The 9,000-nt window shown below is 44.4% G+C and overlaps 1 protein-coding gene across 1 annotated transcript in view; it reads left to right on the top strand.

The window, feature by feature from the left end:
• Window positions 1-8,728: 8,728 nt before the first annotated feature.
• The window catches only part of TEC (tec protein tyrosine kinase), a 104,639-nt gene continuing 104,367 nt past the window's right edge, over window positions 8,729-9,000 (top strand). The window contains exon 1 of the mRNA XM_063457931.1: window positions 8,729-8,778. The gene's annotated coding sequence lies outside the window, so the exon portion shown is untranslated. The remainder of the gene's footprint in view (window positions 8,779-9,000) is intronic.

Genomic DNA, 9,000 nt, shown 5'->3' with positions numbered 1-9,000 from the left:
CTCCCTGTTTCTTTCTCCCCCCCTCCCTCCCTGTTTCTTTCTGCCCCCCTCCCTGTTTCTTTCTCCCCCTCCCTGTTTCTTTCTCCCCCTCCCTGTTTCTGTCTCCCCCCTCCCTCCCTGTTTCTTTATCCCCCCTCCCTGTTTCTTTCTCCCCCCTCCCTGTTTCTGTCTCCCCCTGTTTCTTTCTCCCCCCTACTCCCTCCCTGTTTCTTTCTCCCCCCTACTCCCTCCCTGTTTCTTTCTCCCCCTACTCCCTCCCTGTTTCTTTCTCCCCCCTACTCCCTCCCTGTTTCTTTCTCCGCCCCTCCCTCCCTGTTTCTTTCCCCCCCTCCCTCCGTTTCTTTCTCCCCCTACTCCCTCCCTGTTTCTTTCTCCCCCCTACTCCCTCCCTGTTTCTTTCTCCGCCCCTCCCTCCCTGTTTCTTTCCCCCCCTCCCTCCGTTTCTTTCTCCCCCCCTCTGTTTCTTTCTCCCCCCCTCCTCCCTGTTTCTTTCTCCCCCCTCTCCCTCCCTGTTTCTTTCTCCCCCCTCTCCCTCCCTGTTTCTTTCTCCCTCCTCTCCCTCCCTGTTTCTTTCTCCCCCCTCTCCCTCCCTGTTTCTTTCTCCCCCTCTCTCCCTCTGTCCCCCCCTTGTCACTCACTTTCTCCCCCCCGTTTCTTTCTTTCTCCCCCCCTCCCTCCCTGTCCCCCCTCCCTGTTTCTTTCTCCCCCTCCCTCCCTGTTTATTTCTCCCCCTCCCTGTTTCTTTCTCCCCCCTCCCTCCCTGTTTCTTTCTCCCCCCTCCCTCCCTGTTTCTTTCTCCCCCCTCCCTGTTTCTTTCTCCCCCCTCCCTGTTTCTGTCTCCCCCCTGTTTCTTTCTCCCCCCTACTCCCTCCCTGTTTCTTTCTCCCCCCTACTCCCTCCCTGTTTCTTTCTCCCCCTACTCCCTCCCTGTTTCTTTCTCCGCCCCTCCCTGTTTCTTTATCCCCCCTCCCTGTTTCTTTATCCCCCCCCTGTTTCTTTATCCCCCCTCCCTGTTTCTTTATCCCCCTGTTTCTTTATCCCCCCCTGTTTCTTATCCCCCCCCTGTTTCTTTATCCCCCCTCCCTGTTTCTTTATCCCCCCTCCCTTCCTGTTTCTTTATCCCCCCTCCCTCCCTGTTTCTTTATCCCCCCCTCCCTCCCTGTTTCTTTATCCCCCCTCCCTCCGTTTCTTTATCCCCCCCTCCCTCCCTGTTTCTTTATCCCCCCTCCCTCCCTGTTTCTTTATCCCCCTCCCTGTTTCTTTATCCCCCTCCCTGTTTCTTTCTCCCCCCCTCCCTCCCTGTTTCTTTCTCCCCCCTACTCCCTCCCTGTTTCTTTCTCCCCCCTACTCCCTCCCTGTTTCTTTATCCCCCCTACTCCCTCCCTGTTTCTTTATCCCCCCTCCCTGTTTCTTTACCCCCCCTGTTTCTTTATCCCCCCCTGTTTCTTTATCCCCCCTCCCTGTTTCTTTATCCCCCCCTCCCTCCCTGTTTCTTTATCCCCCCTCCCTCCCTGTTTCTTTATCCCCCCTCCCTCCCTGTTTCTTTATCCCCCCTCCCTCCCTGTTTCTTTATCCCCCCTCCCTCCCTGTTTCTTTATCCCCCCCCTCCCTGTTTCTTTATCCCTCCTCCCTCCCTGTTTCTTTATCCCCCATCCCTCCCTGTTTCTTTATCCCCCCTCCCTGTTTCTTTATCCCCTCCCTCCCTGTTTCTTTATCCCCCCTCCCTCCCTGTTTCTTTCTTCCCCCCTCCCTCCCTGTTTCTTTCTTCCCCCCTCCCTCCCTGTTTCTTTCTTCCCCCCTCCCCTACCTGTGTTGTAGCGTGGCCGAGCTGTGTACTGTCCGCGGGTACAGGGAGCTTTTGTTTCCTGTATCCGGCGGACTAACAGGAAGTGCACACTCAGTGTTCACTTCCTTTTAGTCCGGCCGGGTACAGGAGACAGATGCTCCCTGTACCGGCGGACTATGCAGGGCTCGGCCACGCTACATTGAGGGAGTGACAGGAGGGAGCGCTGAGCGCTTCCCTCCTGTCAGCCCCTCTCCTCTGGCTGCGCCCGGGCAGAGCTGCAGCCGCCTGAGGCTCTCTGCAGAGCGCTCGGGCGGCTGCAGCAAAAGGGGGGCCGGCGGAGCTGGGGGGGATTTCCCCATTACCTGTCCCCCCCGTATGATTTGCTGGGGGGGATGCGTCCCCCCCATCCCCCCCGGTTCCTACGCCCATGTCTGTAGGAAAAGGTTACTGATTGCACAAGGTTTGATTTCCTGTTGGTAATTATAAGGCATTTGATTTGATTAGGTAGCTACTTGCTATTGATTGCTGTGTAAATTAGCTATTGTTTGCTAATAAGCAGAGGCCTGCCCAGGTGTTAAACATTCCTAGTGGGAGGTGATTTGAGGAGTATATAAGGGCTGTTGTCATTAGCTTGGCTAATAGAGCTTGGTTGCTTCATCTAAGTGTTGCTTCTAAGTGTGTGTGTGGTTGGAGATATTCTGGAGAGTTTTACAGAAGCTTCAACTGTCTAAGAGTTGTGCTAAGAGTTTTCTTTTTTACTGTTACAGGTAAGATTCATCTGTAGGAAAAGGTTACTGATTGCACAAGGTTTGATTTCCTGTTGGTAATTATAAGGCATTTGATTTGATTAGGTAGCTACTTGCTATTGATTGCTGTGTAAATTAGCTATTGTTTGCTAATAAGCAGAGGCCTGCCCAGGTGTTAAACATTCCTAGTGGGAGGTGATTTGAGGAGTATATAAGGGCTGTTGTCATTAGCTTGGCTAATAGAGCTTGGTTGCTTCATCTAAGTGTTGCTTCTAAGTGTGTGTGTGGTTGAAGATATTCTGGAGAGTTTTACAGAAGCTTCAACTGTCTAAGAGTTGTGCTAAGAGTTTTCTTTTTTACTGTTACAGGTAAGATTCATCTGTAGGAAAAGGTTACTGATTGCACAAGGTTTGATTTCCTGTTGGTAATTATAAGGCATTTGATTTGATTAGGTAGCTACTTGCTATTGATTGCTGTGTAAATTAGCTATTGTTTGCTAATAAGCAGAGGCCTGCCCAGGTGTTAAACATTCCTAGTGGGAGGTGATTTGAGGAGTATATAAGGGCTGTTGTCATTAGCTTGGCTAATAGAGCTTGGTTGCTTCATCTAAGTGTTGCTTCTAAGTGTGTGTGTGGTTGGAGATATTCTGGAGAGTGTTGCTTCTAAGTGTGTGTGTGGTTGGAGATATTCTGGAGAGTGTTGCTTCTAAGTGTGTGTGTGGTTGGAGATATTCTGGAGATAACCTGGAGGTAATCTGAGGTATTCAGGAGGATAAATAAAAAAAAAAGGTAAAATTTGTTTGATTTAAATTATTCACCTCATTGGAATGGCAGACTTAGTTCAGTGTAATAGTTGCTTTGCATTTGTTTCACGTTCCACTTTTTGGAGGTTTGGTTGTTGTCTAATCTGTAGACAGTTCTCTATCTTGCGGCAGGAGATTGTATTTTTGAAGTCTGAGATTTGTAAATTATCTGGTAAACAAATTCAGGCTGGAACTGCTGCAAAGCCATTGCCGCAGAGACATACTAGGAATGGCAGATGGATTACTGTAGGATCTGGTAGACTTGGAGTTGTGGATAAAAGGCATATTGCACAGTCTGTTGTTCTACATAATTCATTTTCTGCACTTTCAGAGTGTAGTGGTGTCCTGGAGATAGGCACTGAGGCTAGTGGTGTTGTGCAGAGACGCACTGAGGCTAGTGGTGTTGTGCAGAGAGGCACTGAGGCTAGTGGTGTTGTGCAGAGAGGCACTGAGGCTAGTGGTGTTGTGCAGAGAGGCACTGAGGCTAGTGGTGTTGTGCAGAGAGGCACTGAGGCTAGTGGTGTTGTGCAGAGAGGCACTGAGGCTAGTGGTGTTGTGCAGAGAGGCACTGAGGCTAGTGGTGTTGTGCAGAGAGGCACTGAGGCTAGTGGTGTTGTGCAGAGAGGCACTGAGGCTAGTGGTGTTGGGCAGAGAGGCACTGAGGCTATTGGTGTTGTGCAGAGAGGCACTGAGGCTAGTGGTGTTGTGCAGAGAGGCACTGAGGCTAGTGGTGTTGTGCAGAGAGGCTTGAAGACTATGGTGAGGCCTAATAGAAAGCAGTTGTTGTTGGGGGATTCCATCATAAGAGGTGTGGAGATGGACAATGGTGGTCTTGTGAGGTGTCTTCCCGGAGCTACTGCTCACAGAGACAGGAGACGTATCTGTAATATTGTTAAGCAAGCAAAGCAGGAAGGGGAATTGGATGTACTTGTCCATTTAGGGATAAATGACTTGGCTTGCAATGAGGTTTCAGAGGTTAAGGAAGTTTTTAGTGTTTTTGCCAATGATATACGGCAGGTTGCTTCCACACTGTCATTCTCTGAAGTTCTGCCTGTGCATAACACTCAGAACGATGGGCGGATGCGTATTAGGGACTTTAACTTGTGGCTTGGTGAATGGTGTCGGGAGCAAGGATTTGGCTTTATTGCTCATGGTAGCTCTGTTTGGAATGGAAATAAACTGTACAAAAAAGATGGTCTGCATCTTTCTCAAAAGGGAACAAATGTTCTCAGTGAGCCGTTCAGAGGTTTTGCTAGGATGTTTTTAAACTAGGAGGGGGGGGCAAAAGGGTGATAAAACATCAATCCAATTGTCCCCCAAAACAAGGACAGAAGGTGCCTGTAGCAAGTGTGTTAAAAAATGATAAGCTTAGAGTCATGTCTACAAATGCTCGCAGTTTAGGGAATAAGATCCATGAACTTGTGGCAATAATGGCAACTGATAGTGTAGATTTAGTCGCTGTTACTGAGACATGGTATAATGAGAAAAATGACTGGGACATAGCAATACCAGGGTACTCTTTATATAGAAAAGACAGGGAATGCAAGAAAGGGGGAGGGGTGGCCCTGTATGTAAAGGATAGCATAAAATCTAGCCTAATAAAGGTTAGTGAGGCGAACATAGAGTCCGTTTGGGTTACGTTAGAATTTGGTAATCACACAGTAACTCGTGTAGGTGTGATTTATAGGCCCCCAGGACAAATTGAAGAGTTAGATAATCTACTAGTTGAAGAAATAGCTAAAATGACAATGAAGGGGGAAGTTATCATCATGGGTGACTTTAATCTTCCTGATGTGAACTGGAAAACAAAAATAGCTACTTGTGCCAGGAGCACACATATTCTAAACTCCCTACTGGGATTGTCTCTAAAACAAGTCGTTGAGGAGCCAACTCGTAAAGAGGCCATACTAGATTTAGTGTTAACAAATGGAGATTTGGTATCAGATATTACTGTAGGTGAAAGTTTAGGATCCAGTGATCATCAGTCAGTGTGGTTTAATATAAGAACAATGACTGAGTCACACCACACAAAAACAAAAGTTTTAGACTTTAGAAAAACAGACTTTTCTAAAATTAGAATATGTGTAAAGGAGTCATTATCAGACTGGAGCAATTTATATGGAATCCAAAAGAAATGGGATTATTTAAAAGTTGCACTACTGAAGGCAACAGAAAATTGCATTAGGCTTGTCAGTGAAAGCAAAAAATTCAAGAAACCACTGTGGTACTCCGCAGATGTGGCCAAAATAGTAAAAAACTAAAAGTTAGCATTTAGTAATTATAAAAAAAACCCAGAGTGAGGAAGACAGAATGACCTATAAGATTAGGCAGAAAGAGGCTAAGCAAGTTATAAGAGCTTCCAAATCCCACACAGAAGAGAAAATAGCACAGTCAGTAAAAAAGGGGGACAAAACTTTTTTTAGATACATAAATGAGAAAAGAAAAGTAAAACAAGGATTAGTTAGATTAAAAACAAAAGAAGGAAGGTATGTAGATGAGGATAAAGGTCTAGCTGACTGCCTCAATGAATATTTTTGTTCGGTATTTACAGATGAAAATGAAGGAAAGGGACCTCAGTTAAGAAAAAGGATAAATGAGTCATTTATTACACGTGAGTTTACAGAGGAAGAGGTTCTATTTCAACTGTCAAAAGTAAAGACAAATAAGTCAATGGGACCTGATGGAATACACCCAAAGCTATTAAAAGAGCTTAGTGGTGTACTAGCAAAACCATTAACAGATTTATTTAACCAATCATTGATAACAGGAGTAGTCCCAGAAGATTGGAAGTTATCGAATGTTGTGCCCATTCACAAGAAAGGTAATAGGGAGGAGTCGGGCAACTATAGGCCAGTAAGCCTTACTTCAGTAGTGGGGAAAGTGATGGAAACCATGTTAAAGGATAGGATTGTTGAACATCTAAAAACACATGGATTTCAAGACCAGAGACAACATGGGTTTACTTCAGGGAGATCATGCCAAACTAATCTTATTGATTTTTTTGATTGGGTAACCAAAATTATAGATCAGGGTGGTGCAGTAGACATTGCTTACCTAGATTTCAGTAAGGCTTTTGACACTGTTGCACATAGAAGGCTTATCAATAAACTACAATCTTTGAGTTTGGATTCCAATATTGTTGAATGGGTAAGGCAGTGGCTGAGTGACAGGCAACAGAGGGTTGTAGTCAATGGAGTATATTCGAAGCTTGGGCTTGTCACCAGTGGGGTACCTCAGGGATCTGTACTTGGACCCATTCTCTTTAATATTTTTATTAGTGATATTGCAGAAGGTCTTGATGGTAAGGTGTGTCTTTTTGCGGATGATACTAAGATATGTAACAGGGTTGATGTTCCAGGAGGGATAAGCCAAATGGAAAATGATTTAGGTAAACTAGAAAAATGGTCAGAGTTGTGGCAACTGACATTTAATGTGGATAAGTGCAAGATAATGCATCTTGGACGTAAAAACCCAAGGGTAGAGTACAAAATATTTGATAGAGTCCTAACCTCAACATCTGAGGAAAGGGATTTAGGGGTGATTATTTCTGATGACTTAAAGGTAGGCAGACAATGTAATAGAGCAGCAGGAAATGCTAGCAGAATGCTTGGTTGTATAGGGAGAGGTATTAGCAGTAGAAAGAGGGAAGTGCTCATGCCATTGTACAGAACACTGGTGAGACCTCACTTGGAGTACTGTACACAGTACTGGAGACCCTATCTTCAGAAGGATATTGATACCTTAGAGAGAGTTCAAAGAAGGGCTACTAAACTGGTTCATGGATTGCAGGATAAAACTTACCAGGAAAGGTTAAAGGATCTTAACATGTATAGCTTGGAGGAAAGACGAGACAGGGGGGATATGATAGAAACATTTAAATACATAAAGGGAATCAACACAGTAAAGGAGGAGACTATATTTAAAAGAAGAAAAACTACCACAACAAGAGGACATAGTCTTAAATTAGAGGGACAAAGGTTTAAAAATAATATCAGGAAGTATTACTTTACTGAGAGGGTAGTGGATGCATGGAATAGCCTTCCAGCTGAAGTGGTAGAGGTTAACACAGTAAAGGAGTTTAAGCATGCGTGGGATAGGCATAAGGCTATCCTAACTATAAGATAAGGCCAGGGACTAATGAAAGTATTTAGAAAACTGGGCAGACTAGATGGGCCGAATGGTTCTTATCTGCCGTCACATTCTATGTTTCTATGTTTCTATAATAAATAATCACTAAAGGAGATTCAACGGTCAAAGTCAAACCTTTGTGTGCTTCTGTCCAAAGGGACTGAGAACAGTCAGGTCCAGTTGTTCCTGGCTTAAGCACACAAATATCCCAAGGGATCCAATTTGAAAGATGTTCCATTTGGCCTTTAGGGTGCCCATACTGTGGGTAAAGGCTTCATTATTAGTGGAAGGTATTCAGTGGGCTGTTCTTAAATCTGTGACCGTTTCTTGCAGATCAGCAGTTCATGGCCAAGGTTTTTGGGTTTGACACCTGTTGCAGTTATAACTATTTCAGATGCCAGGTAGTTTTACTAATCAGTTATTATCTTTATCAGAGTAGCTTTATCTGCCTTAGATACTAAGGAGTCAGAGGGATCATGCATGGCCAGACAAGACATTGAGGAACATAGAGGCATATGGTGCTGAAGCTTGGAAAGAGGAACCACGGCTGGGTCCAGGATATGGTTTCTCCTTTGATAATTCCGAATTTTTCCGCAATGTGTGAATAAAACTTTTGTTTTATAGAATGTACGTTTAATTTAGAGTATTTTATTGAAATACTTATACACTATATATACATTGTTTCTTTTTTTTTTTAAACACTGAATTGTAGAGAATTGCAAAATGTAACTAAAACATGCTTATGTGAAAAAATACATCCGGCTCAGCTGTAGTCAGAGCTTGTCTGTTTTACCTTAAATTGTACAATTTGGTTTTAAATATAATAAATAGACTACAATCCGGTATTAAGTAACCCTCATGTTGGTTTTGTGAAATATTTTCTGTATAGATAAATAACAAACAGCCACTCAGCACCCAGATTCCTTTACATGTTATCTGTGTGTGTTTTTGTTTCTTAGTATTTTAGTCATACTTGTGAGGCAGACATCCTCAGTCAGTTGATTTTTTGCGCAATCTATTGATGGAATGTGGTGGTAAAAGGTTGAAGACAAATATAGCACTTATCAACCCAATCAGAGGCAATCGAGGTAAGTCTGTTTTTGCTCTTCTCGTTTAGGTCACAGTAAAAATAAACCAACAAGTAAACGTGCGCCATTTCTTATATCCGGTAGAGGGCGCAATTGTTGTACATTCGTCATCACTAGTACTAATAAAATAGATTCTGATTGCTATGCATTCATTGCTGACTTCATAAAACTTCTCCTTGTAAGGGATGTGCATCCCATCAGCAAATTTGGACTAGAGCTTCAATCGTGGTAAGTCATTTATACTGGCTGAGGCTGAGCGTCATGAGTGTCATAGTGCAGACTTATAGTCTTTCCCTGATCCTATGAGACCACACATTTTAATAGAATGTAAGTGTTCCCCATCATCCACCCCAAAGACACTGGTTACCTCTGGGCTATCATGCTATAACAACACCCCCCCCCCTCTCCCCCCACCCCAAAATAAAAAGGGGGGGCTGGGGGGAGAGGGAG

The sequence above is a fragment of the Pelobates fuscus genome, chromosome 6 (genome assembly GCF_036172605.1).
Source record: "Pelobates fuscus isolate aPelFus1 chromosome 6, aPelFus1.pri, whole genome shotgun sequence".
NCBI lineage: Eukaryota > Metazoa > Chordata > Amphibia > Anura > Pelobatidae > Pelobates > Pelobates fuscus.
The sequence above is the reverse complement of the archived record's forward strand: the minus strand, read 5'-3'. Positions and strand labels throughout refer to the sequence as shown.